Source organism: Bufo gargarizans, chromosome 1, assembly GCF_014858855.1.
Source record: "Bufo gargarizans isolate SCDJY-AF-19 chromosome 1, ASM1485885v1, whole genome shotgun sequence".
Classification (NCBI taxonomy): domain Eukaryota; kingdom Metazoa; phylum Chordata; class Amphibia; order Anura; family Bufonidae; genus Bufo; species Bufo gargarizans.
This window is the reverse complement of record NC_058080.1, coordinates 513,010,270-513,025,871: the sequence shown is the minus strand read 5'-3', so window position 1 is coordinate 513,025,871 and position 15,602 is coordinate 513,010,270. Positions and strand designations below refer to the sequence as shown.

At 46.2% G+C, this 15,602-nt stretch overlaps 1 protein-coding gene across 1 annotated transcript in view; it reads right to left on the bottom strand.

The window, feature by feature from the left end:
- TBX5 (T-box transcription factor 5) overlaps positions 1-14,982 on the bottom strand; it is a 102,364-nt gene extending 87,382 nt beyond the window's left edge. The window contains exon 1 of the mRNA XM_044275311.1: positions 14,911-14,982. The gene's annotated coding sequence lies outside the window, so the exon portion shown is untranslated. The remainder of the gene's footprint in view (positions 1-14,910) is intronic.
- Between the last annotated feature and the right edge of the window lie 620 nt (positions 14,983-15,602).

Here is a 15,602-nt window from a genome sequence, read left to right as displayed (position 1 = left end):
CCTCCCACTTGTTAAGGACCCAAAAGTAATGGAACATAATAATAATCATAAATCAAACTTTTACTTTTTAATACTTGGCTGCAAATCCTTTGCAGTCAATTACAGCCCGAAGTCTGGAACGCATTGACATCACCAGACGCTGCGTTTCATCCCTGGTGATGCTCTGCCAGGCCTCTACTGCAACTGTCTTCAGTTCCTGCTTGTTCTTGGGGCATTTTCCCTTCAGTTTTGTCTTCAGCAAGTGAAATTCATGCTCAATCGGATTCAGGTCAGGTGATTGACTTGGCCATTTGCAGTATACTTTGGGTCATTGTCCATCTGCACTGTGAAGCGCCGTCCAATGAGTTCTGAAGCATTTGGCTGAATATGAGAAGATAATATTTCAGAATTCATCCTGCTGCTTTTGTCAGCACTCACATCATTAATAAATACAAGAAAACCAGTTCCAATGGCAGCCATACATGCCCAGCCATGACACTACCACCACCATGCTTCACTGATGAGGTGGTACGCTTAGGATCATGAGCAGTTCCTTTCCTTGTCCATACTCTTATCTTCCCATCACTCTGGCACAAGTTGATTTTAGTCTCATATGTCCATAGAATGTTGTTCCAGAACTGTAAAGGCTTTTTTAGATGTCATTTGGCAAACTCTAATCTGGCCTTCCTGTTTTTGAGGCTCACCAATGGTTTACATCTTGTGGTGAACCCTCTGTATTCACTCTGGTGAAGTCTTCTCTTGATTGTTAACTTTGACACACATATACACCTACCTCCTGGAGAGTGTTCTTGATCTGGCCAACTGTTGTGAAGGGTGTTTTCTTCACCAGGGAAATAATTCTTCGGTCATCCACCAGAGTTGTTTTCCGTGGTCTTCCGGGTCTTTTGGTGTTGCTGAGCTCACCGGTGCGTTCCTTCTTTTTAAGAATGTTGAATGTTCCAAACAGTTGTTTTGGCCGCTCCTAATGTTTTTGCTATATCTCTGATGGGGTTGTTTTGTTTTTTCAGCCTAATGATGGCTTGTTTCACTGATAGTGACAGCTCTTTGGATCTCATCTTGAGACGTGACAGCAACAAATTCCAAATGCAAATAGCACACTTGAAATGAACTCTGGACCTTTTATCCGCTCATTGTAATTAGGATAATGAGGGAATAACACACACCTGGCCATGTAACAGCTGAGAAGCCAATTGTCCCATATGCAAACTGTTGTAATTCCTACACCGTTCACCTGATTAGGATGTAAATACCCTCAAAGTAAAGCTGACAGTCTGCAGTAAAAGCACATCTTGTTCGTTTCACTGCAAATCCATTGTGGTGGTGTATAGAGCCAAAAATATTAGAATTGTGTTGATGTCCCAATATTTATGGACCTGACTGTATGTCCTGTATTGGAGAACCATGAAGAAACTATTAGAGTTAAAGGTTCATATACAGTTTTCTTATATGCTACATTAGTTCCAGAAGCTAAATGACTCACTGGAGTCATGGATGCATTAAAAGTATAACGTGGAACTTTTTGCGAAAGGGATGTAAATCTGAGTAGATGGATACATTTAGAATAAGCTCCTCCCTGGCTATGAGTGATGTGCTCTGATTGGATGCGCTCACAGCCAGGGAGAAGAGAACCGCTCCAGTCTCCGACCTAGTATAACCAAGTCGGCTAATTAGAATATAAGGCGCCAAAATCAACGGGGACAACAGCGGACAAACTTTGAAAAAATAAAAGTGCAATGACATCAGTGGGGGACACCCTGTAAGGTAAGACCCTAATTAGACTAGGGCTAAACAGATGAAAGGTCCACTTTTAGTAAGCGTTTCCAGAAAAGTTATAATGGCAACTTGGCTACAGTCAGTCTTCAAGGCCTGCTTTGAACAACATATGGACCACAACTATCACTATAACTATGGTCAGAATATTATGTGAATGCTAGATTGCAGTAAATGTGCGGGCTGTAGTTTAGCCCCAGTCAAGCCTTTTTTTTTTATAATATGAATATATAAAGCACAAACCCTTTTGAATATAATGTATCTGTATGTTCTTAGAAAGATTAAAGGTACAATTGTGCCTATTAAATAGACCCCCTGAAGATGGATAGGACCAAATGCAAAGTGCTCTATATGCAATTAAGGCATTCCACCTGTCTGTGGACCTTTATGACCAACAAGAACTTTTAAGATAAATTTGTGAAGATTTACTAGGCTTAATATGCCTTGACTCTGGTTCAGTTTGAACACTAAACTGGCGTGTATGCCTTTGCCATATTTGTCATACTTTTTGAGCCTTACTAGACAGTTTTGAAAGTGTATAGAAAGGGGAAAGTCACTAAGGAGCGGGCTTAAAATGCACCATATTGTATCAAAATTGAGGAATTTTGGTGTCAAATATTGACTTACAGTAACCAACAGGCAGCAGAAGGAAGAGAAAAAGAGCCAAAAGTCTAGCTAGATATTATCACACAGCATATGCTCCTGTGATAAATCTGCTCCATTTTTTGCCTGCCTGGTCTAGTTTCAGTGGTCTTTTGCTAGTTTGGCCAACATTTCTCTCTTACAACCTGGATTTTACACTCAGGCACTGACTCACTTTGCCATATACTCTATTTTCATCAGTAAGTGGTGCAATACAAATTCAAACTCCTCTGAATTCTCTACTGGACCCATCTACCATTTTAATCCCAAGCAATCATGGCACTCAGGACTGTACTTCTTCACTGCTGTCTAAGCCTGGCAAGAAGCAATCTAAGGCTGCGTTCACATGTCTGTTAGAGATGATCCGGCAGCCATATCCAGCATAAATGCCGCCTGTAGGCCGGACAAAAACATGTCTGCAGTGGTATTTGGTCGGCCGAAACCCAACATTTATGTTGGAAAGTGGCCCGATAAACAGATCGCCGCCGGATACCTATTGGCTATAATGTGATCCGGCAGTGATCTATTGAATATGGCAATGCAGACACGCTGTTTTCTGCTGGAGCAGCCTGCCCTTAATGTGAATCTAGCTTCGGTCTGTGGTACATCTGTGGTACTGTTGGTGTCTATGGCACTGTTCAGTTTCTCTGTTCAGGTATAGATACAGGAAAACCTCAGTGTTAGATTTGGCAAATGCAGGATACCAATGTCCCCTGTCAGATCCCATTAACTTTAATTGGCTTCACTAGGTTTCTTTTATTTATTCTGAGAATCTAGGAGTGCTACTAGAATAATAAAGATATGGGGTAGAGCCGGGCTGCTGAGGAAGATGGCTGCCTAGTCCTCAGCTCTTCCAGCCACAGATAGAATACAGCGGCTCACAGCACAAGAAACCGGGGTAAAGATCCTCAAAGTGGGAAGTTACCTCATCCTGAGTCGGGGGACATCTTTGGAGATCCTTCCTGTATCGGGCGTGCACCTGAGGCATCACGTCCACATCGCCACCTGCACACAGCAGGCTCAGCACGCAAGGGGGTTCTGGTGCTGCACTGCTCGAGGTGAGGAGGAAGGCGCAGCATTAAGCAGCAGGACCCAGCGCTGACACTCCCACTCCTTACCAACTACAGAACGGTACTTCTGCGGGCAGGCTGGGAGCGACAGCCCCTGTCGCAGCAGACATTTTGACCACGTGGAGCACTTTAGCTTACTGGAGGCAGCACTGCCATGTCAGTGCTCGCATCCAGGTGGCTCATCATGCAGAGGAGACACAGAGTAACGTTGGTTAAGGTGAGGGGGTCAGAGCAGCATTAGGAAGCGTGATCCGCTGCTGTTAATTCCACTCCCTAATACCCGCAAGAGCGGTTTTCAAGCACAGAGGCATCGCGGGCAAACATATAATATCAATCCCCGTCTTAGCGACCATCTTGGACATATGCATCACCTCAGATATGGCAGAGGACCATAATATTAGGCCAGTGGAGCTGCATTCCAAATCCCTCTGCTATTTTAAGGGCTTTCATGAAAACAAGGGGGCTGGAAAAATGAATAGAGGCTCTATATCAACTAAAAAAAAGGCGACTAAAGCCTCTGCTCCAAGTAAGCTACCGGACTTCTTTGATTCTGCTGACCCTCCCGGAGTAGAACAAAATGAATGAGCACCATCCTCACCGAGTCCCACGAGCCCTACTTTATCAAACATAGTCCACCCAGGAGATGACACCTTCTCCTCTCTGACACAGGACAATCTCCTCATCAAGAGGGGAGTGGGTTAAGAAAGTGGGAAAAGGAGATCTGCAACTTCGCCATCTTTGTCTCTTAACAGCAAAAGCCTGATTTCTAAAAAGAGCTATGTGCAAAGTGATGAGGAAATAATCTCTACAGTATTGCCTCAATATAATATCTCTCAATTTCTAGTGTCCTCAGCTCCAGTCCAGTTACATTGGACACAAAGATATGCTCATTCTATTGCAAAATGGAATTAATACATGTGTTTCGTCCCTCATCTGGAAACTTCAAGTCATTGTCTCCACCATAGGTGAACGCATTGACCACCTGGAACGTAAAATGGCAGAATTTTCTAACGTACACAATGAGCTGGTGGATGCGCACAACGCCTTAGAAGAAAATGTCAAATGGCTCAAAACCAAAGCTACAGATGCAGAAGATAGGTCCAGACGTAACAGCATTAAAATTAGGGGTATTCCAGAGGAAATCTCTACTCCTGAACTTATGGACTATCTTAAACGCCTTTTCCAAACCTTAGTGCCCAATCTGACCGCTATGGATCTCACTCTGGATAGAGCGCATAGGATCCCCAAATCTAAAAAGCTCTACGAGACACATTGGTGAAAGTACATTTTTACCATGTTAAGGACCTTATTTTATTTGAGGCACGCAAATATGGCTCATTTCCACCGCCTTACACTAACCTTTCCTTGTTTCCGGATTTATCAGCGGCCAAGTTGGAAGCTCGCAGAGAGTTCCTCCCGGTTACTAAGTTGCTCAGGGAACATAATATCAAGTATAGTTGGGGATTCCCAATTAAGCTTCTGGTTTCGGGGAAAGGAAAAAAAAAAACATTATCTCTTCAGCAGCAGACGGCATGAAAGTTGTGAAGAAGTGGCACCTGCAAGATGGAAGAACATCACCCCAACGCTATCGTCATCATCCGGCGCCCACAATAGAGGCCAAATGGTCCACAGTTCCTGTCAATCAAAAGCTGGGGTGAAAAAATGAATCCGAGGGGACCCAAGGCCCGGGTCTATGATGATACGAACACAAACTTGTGTTCTTTCTTTCTTTCTTTCTTTTTTCTCTTTAGGTCTCTAATTACCATTTCACCAAGTATTCTGTGGGACTGATATTCTCCCCTCCTAGATGCTTAGATTTGGTCTTAGTTTATTCCAGAGACTGGCGAGCTATGCAAGATGGGTCTCAGTAATAGTTTATGTTACTAGTTATTATTTTCTGTTTTTTTGTTTTTCCGTTACTAGGTACATCTAGCTATGCATTTCTCTTTTTGGAAGTGATATGGGCTGGCGTGGCTGCTCGCGGGAGGGAAACAAAGGCAGCATACTATATGCTTCTAATATGGTAATAACTATTGCCTATTTGAATGTGAAGGGTATTAATAGTCCCTTTGAACAGAGTATGATCTGAAAGGAAGCCAGAAATCTTTGATGTGAGATATTATTCCTACAAGAAACTCACTTCCATAAAAGGAAGACACACAATTTCACGAACAGGAGGTTCCCTCATATCTTCATGGCTTTCTGCCTTGCCAAGCGTAAGGGGGTAGCCATAACGATTAAAAATACTGTAGCCTTTTCGCTACATGACACAATAGTGGATCCACATGGTCGTTATATAGGGGTAATCTGTGATATAAATAATGTTAAATATACCCTTTTTAATGTGTATTTTCCCAACAGACACCAATCAAGATTCTGGGGGTCTCTCCTGTCCAGGACAGAGTCAGTGAGCAAAATGGATTTTAGTGGTGGGAGGGGATTTTAACAAAATTTTGGGTAATCAATTGGATACTACTGCTGCTGGGAGGCATCTCTCCTCACTTGCAAAGTCTGTAACAGAAGAGGGTTTTTATGAAGTGTAGCATTGTCATCATGGTAGTGAAAGGGACTTTACCTTTTTTTCTTCTCCCCATCATTCATATTCGCAGATCGACTTTTTTCTAGTGAATAAAAAATCCCTACTTCAAGTAGTCTCCTATCACAAGTGAAGAAATACAATCAGCAATCAAATCCTTACCATTAACTAAAGCTCCAGGACGGGGTGGGTTTACCAATGCCTATTATAAACATTTCTCCCTCATAATAGCACCACACTTAGTGAAGGCTTTTAACAAATAGTAGATAGTAAATTTTCGGAGGAGATGCTTATGGCCCATGTAGTTACCCTTCCTAAACCGGGCAAAGACCCCACTACTCCTGCAAATTTCTGCCCCATTTCCCTATTGAATTCAGACGTTGAAATCTATGCAAAAATACTCGCAACTCACCTCCTGAAATACATTCCACTCCTGATTCATCCAGGTCAAGAGGGATTTGTAGCAGGAAGACAGGCCTCTGACGGAACGAGAAGGTTCATCAATTTGGTTCAGTTGGCTGAGCGCACTCGGACGCCTTCTCTGTTTCTGGCGCTGGATGCAGAGAAGACGTTCAACTGAGTATACTGGGGATATCTCCCTGCCACACTAGATAAGTTTGGCTTTCAGGGATTCATTAAATTTGCAATACTAGCTTTGTACTCCTCCCCTTCGGCTAAAGTATTCACTTCAGGATTCTTGTCAGATCGTTTCACTATCTCTAATGGAACGAGACAAGGATGCCCATTGTCCCCCATAATTTTCGCCCTACTCATGGAACCCTTGGCAGAAAGGATCAGGCATACCCCGATATTTCAGGCATTTTAAATAAGGGCACCTTGCATACTCTAGAATTATATGCGGACGACATCATTTTGTCATTGTCCCATCCGGAGAGATCATTCCCAGGTGTGATCATCAACATGTTCTAGAATGTCTCATATTATAAGCTTAACTGAACAAAGATCTAGGCCTTTACGGTTGGTGTGGACCCTTCGCTACGGTCGGAACTCCCCTCCGGATATCCTTTCAATTCAAAGACAAAGGCTTTATTTACCTGGGGATCACATTGACCAATTCTAGCAAAGACTTGTACTCAGCAAATTACACCCCGCTGCTTTCGAAGATGTCTAATATAATTAGTAGATTCTCCTTGCCACTGTTGTCCTGGGCAAGTAGAGTGGCAATTGTCAAGATGATGATGTTGCCAGTCATATTGTATGTTTCCGCACGGTACTGGTCCCCGTACCAGTATCTTTTTTCAAGTCCCTTCCAAACTTGCTAACTGATTTTGTCTGGGCTGGTAGAAAACCCAGGATAAAATTTTCTACAATGACTAAACCATGGGATAAGTATTCCAGACCTTAGGAAATACTACTGGGCATGTATACTCGCTCAATCAAAAGATTGGTGGGAGAGAGATAGTGATAAGAGATGGGTGGAATTGGAAAGGTCTGCGTCCTCTACACCTCTTATCTCTATTCAATTTTCACCCTTAAAAACTTCCCAGAGACCAACAACCCCTCCTTAGTATAAAAGCATCAGGTATAGCTTGGAAAAACCCACTGCCACTTATGGGTTCACTGGCCAAATCGTCAGTAAGGAACCTTCCGTTGCATTATTTGAATGTATGGATCCCTGATATTAAATTGGATAACTGGCTGACGGTTGGCATCTCTACAAACCAACATCTTTTCAAGGGCACAGTTGTGTTCGATATAACATCTCAATGTCATGGTCTTACCTTCTTACTGTTCTCCTTCGTTTGACATGTGCTGGCGGCCATCTTGGTTTCTGGGTTTCTTGTAGCCTCCCACCCTGCGGCTTCTCCTTCCCACTGGGAGGAGCTGGATGCCTAGCTCATATATATAGGAGGTCTGTGGCTTCAGTTCCTTGCTTGGTCCTCCTGTGTTCACATGCTTCTAAGACTGCTGCTGCTTCTGGTTCCTGATCCTGGCCTCGTCTGACTACCCCGTTGGTTCCTGATCCTGGCTTCGTCTGACTACCCTGCTGGTTCCTGATCCAGGCTTCGTCTGACTACCCTTCTGGTTCCTGACCTCTGTCTACGCAAGACCCTGCTTCGGTTTAGCCATCCGTTTGGACTTTTGCTTACAGCTTGATTTTCAATAAAGCCTTCTTAATTCCACTTATCTCTTGTTGTACGTCTGGTTCATGGTTCCATGACATTAGGACCAAGCCATGAATTCTGACGGTACAGGGCCATCCTCGCTACCTACGCTGGTTGCCAGACTTGATCAGCAGGATCACCTGTTGGGTCGGTTCGCTGTGGCGTTGCAAACCCTGCTTGAACGCACGGCTCATTTAGCTTCCGTTGCCGATGGGTCGGTTGTCGCTCCTGGGCCCGCTCCGAATGCCGCTCCGGTTGTTGCGCCAGAGTCTACCCCGACACCTGTTGCTGCGCCTGCGGTGTCTCGGGGTATGACCGGTTCTGCCCCCCTTCCACAGCGCTTTGGGGGAGAGCCAACTCAGTGCCGAGGTTTCCTTAACCAGGTGGGCATTTATTTTGAGTTGCTGCCACATGCCTTTCCTACTGAGAGATCAAAAGTGGGCTTCTTGATCTCGCTGCTCTCGGACAAGGCCTTGGCCTGGGCCAGCCCTTTATGGGAGAACAACAATCCGGTGGTTGCCGAGTTTTCCGGTTTTGTTGCTTCTCTTCGGAAGGTATTCGATGTGCCGGCTCGTGCTGCCTCTGCTGCGAAGCTCCTTATGTCCATCAGACAGGGTTCACGATCCGTAGCTGAATACGCCATTGAGTTTCGTACCCTGGCAGCAGAGGTGGGCTGGAATAATGAGGCTCTGGTCGCTGCTTTCTCTCATGGTCTCTCGGATGCCTTGAAGGATGAGGTTGCAGCTAAGGACCTACCAGTGGAGCTCGAGTCTCTTATTTCTTTCCTGATTTTGATTGACACCAGACTCAGGGAGAGACCTTCCTTTAAGGAGAGCCTGCGGAGGTCTTCTAACAGATTGGCGCCTACGTTTGCTGTCCCACCCGTGCCTCCCTCTCCTCCCACGCCTCCTGGGGATGACTTGTCTGGGGGTGAACCCATGCAGCTGGGGTTTGCTCGCCTGTCCGAGGGGGAGAGGGTACTCCGGAGACGCGAGGGCCGATGCATGTACTGTGGTCTCGGTGGGCATTTTCGGTTGGCATGTCCGAACCGTCCGGGAAACGCTCGCACCTGAGATCCTGTCGGGGGCAGATCTTGGGTGGAGTCTCCTCGTCCCCGGTTTCCCGTGTTGACAAACCACTGATCACTGTTGTCCTCTCCTGGGTCGGGGGCTCGGTGACGACCCAGGCGTTGGTGGACTCTGGTGCTGGTGGTTTGTTCATTGATAGTGTGTTCGCTGCCGCCAATTCCATTCCTCTGCAGCCTCGAGGTTCCCCACTGGCTCTTGAGGCGATAGACGGCAGACCCCTTCTGCCGCCACATGTGACTCATGAGACCCTTCCAGTGGGGATAGCCATTGGTGCCGTTCACAGAGAGTTGGTCTGTCTCCAGGTGATTTCGTCTCCACACTACTCGGTGGTCTTGGGGTACCCCTGGCTCCAGAAGCATAATCCGACTTTCGATTGGAGATCGGCCGAGATCCTCTCGTGGTCACCGCAGTGTGGGGCTAGTTGCATCCATGGGCCTGTCAAGTTGCTGTGTACTTCCTCGGACTCTCTGTTGCCTCCTGAATACGAAGAGTACCGGGATGTATTCGATAAGGTGCGCGCGGTTGCCCTACCTCCGCACCGCCCATACGATTGTGCCATAGAGTTACAATCTGGCGCCGTTCCTCCTCGTGGCAAAGTCTATCCACTGTCGGTAGCGGAGAATGAGGCCATGGAGGAGTACGTGAGGGAGGCGCTTTCACGCGGACACATTCGCAAATCCTCGTCCCCGGCAGGGGCTGGATTTTTCTTTGTGAAAAAGAAGGGCGGTGAGTTGAGGCCTTGCATCGATTACAGGTGTCTCAATCGCATCACGATCAAGAACGCTTACCCGATACCCTTGATTTCCGAGCTGTTCGATCGCCTCAAAGGGGCCACGGTCTTTACCAAACTCGACCTGAGGGCGGCATATAACCTGGTAAGGATCAAGGCGGGCGATGAGTGGAAGACCGCGTTTAACACCAGGACCGGTCATTATGAATCCTTGGTTATGCCCTTTGGGTTGTGCAATGCGCCCGCAGTCTTCTAGGAATTCATCAACGATGTTTTCCGTTACCTGTTGCAGCAGTGTGTGGTGGTCTATTTGGATGACATCTTGGTATATTCTGAATCCATGGAGGCCCACATTATGGATGTCAGACGAGTGTTGCAACGGTTACGAGAGAACAGGCTATTCGGTAAGCTTGAGAAATGCGAATTTCACCGATCCCAGGTAACCTTCTTAGGTTACATCATTTCCGCTGAGGGGTTCTCCATGGATCCTGAGAAGGTTTCGGCTGTCTTACAGTGGCCCCAGCCCAGTGGTCTCCGTGCCCTGCAGCGCTTTTTGGGCTTCGCCAATTATTATCGGAAGTTCATCAGGGACTTTTCCATGCTAGCCAAGCCTCTCACGGATCTGACCAGGAAGGGCAGTAATTTCCAGGTCTGGCCGCTCGAGGCCATCCGAGATTTTGAGGCTCTAAAGTCCGCCTTTGTGTCGGCTCCGATTCTGTCGCATCCCAACCCTGGGTTGCCCTTTGTCCTCGAGGTGGACGCGTCTGAGACGGGAGTAGGCGCCCTTCTGTCTCAGCGTAGAACACCAGAGGGTCCTCTGCTTCCTTGTGGGTTTTACTCCCGGAAACTGTCTTCCGCGGAGTGCAACTATCAGATTGGTGACAGGGAGTTATTGGCCATCGTGCAGGCCCTTAAAGAATGGAGGCACTTGCTCGAGGGTTCGGTGGTTCCGGTTCTCATCCTGACGGACCACAAGAATCTGACCTACCTTTCTGAGGCCAAGAGATTGACACCACGTCAGGCCAGATGGGCTCTGTTCTTGTCACGTTTTAATTACATGGTCTCCTACCTACCCGGTTCCAAGAACATCAGAGCGGATGCCTTATCACGGCAGTACTCCGAGCTGTCCGGGGAGGAGTCGATTCCGACTTCGGTCATACCTCCGAATCAGATCCTGGCCGCCATTCGCACCAGCCTGACCTCTCCCCTGGGTGAGCAGATTTTGGCGGCTCAATCTGGTGCTCCCTCTGGGAGACCCAACGGCAGGTGTTTTGTGCCTGAGGAGTTGCGCACTCGGTTGTTGCGAACCTACCATAACTCCAAGGCCGCGGGGCATCCTGGAAAGAATCAGCTGTCCTGGGCTGTTTCACGTCTGTTCTGGTGGCCTTCTCTACGTTCCGACATCGCCGCATATGTAGCGGCATGCTCCGTTTGTGCCCAGAGTAAGTCCCCTCGGCACCTTCCGTTGGGCCTTTTGCAACCCATAGCCACCGGGGAGCACCCATGGTCACACCTGGGGATGGATTTCATTGTGGACCTCCCTGCATACCGAGGCCATACGGTCATTCTCATGATTGTGGATCGGTTTTCCAAAATGTGCCACTGTGTTCCTCTCAAGAAGTTACCCTCTGCACAAGAGTTGGCCACGATTTTCGCCAGGGAGGTCTTCCGGTTGCACGGTTTGCCCAAGGAGATTGTGTCGGATCGGGGGAGTCAGTTTGTGTCCAGGTTCTGGCGCGCCTTTTGCTCCCAGTTGGGGATTCATCTCTCTTTCTCCTCGGCCTACCACCCTCAGTCCAATGGGGCCGCAGAACGATCCAATCAGGCCTTGGAGCAATTCCTTCGTTGCTATGTCTCCGATCACCAAGACAATTGGGTTGACCTCCTGCCTTGGGCTGAGTTTGCCAGGAACACGGCGGTGAACTCTTCCTCTGGGACGTCTCCCTTCATGGCCAATTATGGGTTCCAACCTGCCGTGTTACCGGAGGTATTCTCTCCCCAGGATATTCCGGCTGTGGAGGATCACCTTTCCGTCCTACGTGCTTCTTGGGTACAGATCCAGAGGTCCCTTGAGGTCTCTGCGCAGCGCCAGAGACTCCAGGCTGATCGCAGACGAGCGCCCGCTCCTTCCTACCAGGTCGGAGACCGTGTATGGTTGTCCACCCGCAACCTCAACCTTCGAGTGCCCACTCCCAAGCTGGCGCCTCGCTTTGTTGGTCCCTTCCGAGTGCTTCGCAGGGTAAACCCGGTAGCCTATGCCCTTGCGCTTCCTCCTGGCATGCGGATCTCCAACGTGTTTCATGTCTCCCTGTTGAAGCCATTGGTGTGTAATCGTTTCACTTCCTCGGTTCCTCGGCCCCGTCCGGTCCAAGTGGGCAATCGTGAGGAATATGAGGTGAGCAATATCCTGGACTCACGCCTGGTCCGCGGTCGGTTGCAGTTTTTGGTCCATTGGCGTGGTTATGGTCCAGAGGAGCGTTCCTGGGTTCCCTCCGCAGATGTCCATGCTCCTGCTTTGCTCCGAGCCTTCCACGCACGCTTCCCTCAGAAACCGTTCCTTACTCCACGGAGGAGGGGCCCTTGAGGGGGAGGTACTGTCATGGTCTTACCTTCTTACTGTTCTCCTTCGTTTGAGATGTGCTGGCGGTCATCTTGGTTTCTGGGTTTCTTGTAGCCTCCCACCCTGCGGCTTCTCCTTCCCACTGGGAGGAGCTGGATGCCTAGCTCATATATATAGGAGGTCTGTGGCTTCAGTTCCTTGCTTGGTCCTCCTGTGTTCACATGCTTCTAAGACTGCTGCTGCTTCTGGTTCCTGATCCTGGCCTCGTCTGACTACCCCGTTGGTTCCTGATCCTGGCTTCGTCTGACTACCCCGTTGGTTCCTGATCCTGGCTTCGTCTGACTATCCTGCTGGTTCCTGATCCAGGCTTTGTCTGACTACCCTTCTGGTTCCTGACCTCTGTCTACGCAAGACCCTGCTTCGGTTTAGCCATCCGTTTGGACTTTTGCTTACAGCTTGATTTTCAATAAAGCCTTCTTAATTCCACTTATCTCTTGTTGTACGTCTGGTTCATGGTTCCATGACACTCAAAAGGAGATTTCTATAAATACTTGAGGGTTAGACATGCTTTAACTGATTCTCAAAATTATTTATTAGAATGTCCCAAGCAAATACAAGAGTTCCTTTCTTCCATTAGGCCTTCCATAAAAGGAATCACCCTATTTTACAACACCTTTATAATGTCTACGACAACAATAAAACCTCCATTTGTACTTAAAGGGGAAGAAGAGCTAGGGGTTACACATGCAGCGGAGGAATGGTTTTCTGCTTTTCCTATAGTGAAACAAGTATCCAAGAGCGCTTCTCATTGGGAGACCGCATTAAAAAAATGATTAAGATGGTACCCTACATCTGCTCACATCCATAAAATTAATCACTCATACCCTACAAATTGCTGGAGGAATTGTGGTCAAGTAGGTACCTATAAACACATCTGGTGGGAGTGCCCTATTGTATCTACTTTCTGGGAAGCTGTTTTCTCTCTCTCAAACGTGTTGTGGGTTGGCGGATTCTTAAATCAGCGTCTCTAGTCTTGTGCTTTGTGGGGTTAGCAGATTTACCGGTACATATCAGAACAGTCTTTCGTCAAATCATTTTAGCAGCAAGAGCGATGATTGCTAAAACATGGAAATCTAGCTCTCCATTGACCACTCGCGAACTGGTCTCCTCTGTGCAGGCGAACTTTGAAATGGAAAAACTTTATGCCCTCCCTTCTCATAATTGGTCTGAGTTAAATGGAAACTATGGATTCAATTTTCCAATCCAGGTTAGATAGTTTTATGAAATGTTCCACCCTATCCCCCTGACGAGCAGCCCGCCATTTTAAGCTACTGCAAATCGCTCAAAGATATGTACCTTTCTCTTTATAGTTCTATTGTTATTTCTTTCTCTAATAGAATGTCCTGATTTTTGTTGGGTCTTTGGCAAGACTTCGAGTTTGCAACATAAACCATGTGAATTGTTGGATTCCTGTGTGAATCGTAAATATTATAATGCCAATTTCATGTGATGTTACAGTTGTAAGTTTAAGTTGGAATTAATAATAAAAAAAACTTAAGTTAAAAAAAAATAATAAAGATATAAATTGTCAATATACATTAAAGCAATAGCAGTGGCCTGCAAACCTGAGAATAGCTGAGGAAATGCAATAGCTTCTGCTATAATTAAATAAACATAGCAAGAGTCCCGAACATGTCTGGAGGGTCCACCTTCATACACATCAATGACTAGATGGACTATGCACTGCTCTTCAGTTGCCTTTAGTTTTTGTCCTCTGACTGATGAGTTTTTGGATACATGACACTATAGATGATGTTACCACACGAGGCACAGCTATCTGACTATACATATGATTACAAAGTATAGCTCTTAAACTGTGCAACAGCTGCTAGAGCTCAGGGGTCGTTGGGAGCTGGGGATACAAATTCTGTACCAGAGCCTATGGTCAACCATAAACGGTACGTTAAGTTGTTCTACAGTCAGCCATTTACATGAGACAGTTGTAGGCTGAACACCTTATCTGTCCCAAACTCTCTATAACCATGCATGTGTGGCTCAGGGGTCAATGACTACAGATTTACAAACCGTACAAATTTATGTCTCTCCGCAATAATGGTATAATGGTAACTTATGTACATTCTGTTACACAGTTCCAGAAAAATGATATAGTATGCAAGTAAGTATATAGTATGCAAGAAGACACAATTCTAATTTCAGTAAATACAATAAAGGGCAAAAATTATAATGAATGAATGAGGTCAGTGTAATGTCTCAATGATTCACTAATCCTTGCTAATCAAAATTCCTTCTGAAATGTACCCTAGATATGCACACAGTAAAGCACATACATGTGTTTACAGTATGGTATGTATATTAAAAAAGGTCTACCTGATGCTGAGAGCCACAAGCTGCACTTATTCTGATGCAACATAATGCTTGCATCCAGATCCATGTGCCTAGAACACAGAGGAGGAATGTGACCGCACACATATAGTTACATGAACTAGAGCTTCTTTGCTAGAAATGATTGATGTGAATTACCAGAAATTACAATTTGAAAGTTAGCTTAGGAGAAAAAACAGGCAGGAGATGTGAGGATGCTTGGAGGAGGGGGCACAAAGGGAGAAAGTGCTTTGGAGTTAGGACATAGAGAGAGAGATAAGAGATAAGAAAAGACAAAGAGGAGACAGAGAGACTGTTAGTGACTGAGCAGGGAGGAGGAACATTGAACACAAGAAAGACATGCTGACGTTTCTTGCACATGAAAACATTTTTAATAATGCACTAGATGGCTATAGACATACAATTATGTTAGTCAATATATATGATTCATGTTGTTTTTCCCAAGTGTTGACCACTGGTCTTCTTTTTCCCAGCATTGATCACCAACAATAATCTTTTTTTTTGGTAATCAAATATCTTGATAAGAAATCGAAATTTCAAATACCCTAGGCAGTCATCTAGGCAATCATATATATACAGAGGATCTTTCATCCTGGAGCATCTGCATTACATACTGTAGATAGTCCATTCATTTCAATGAGTAATTTGCAATCAGTATCGGACTAGGTTTGCTTTGG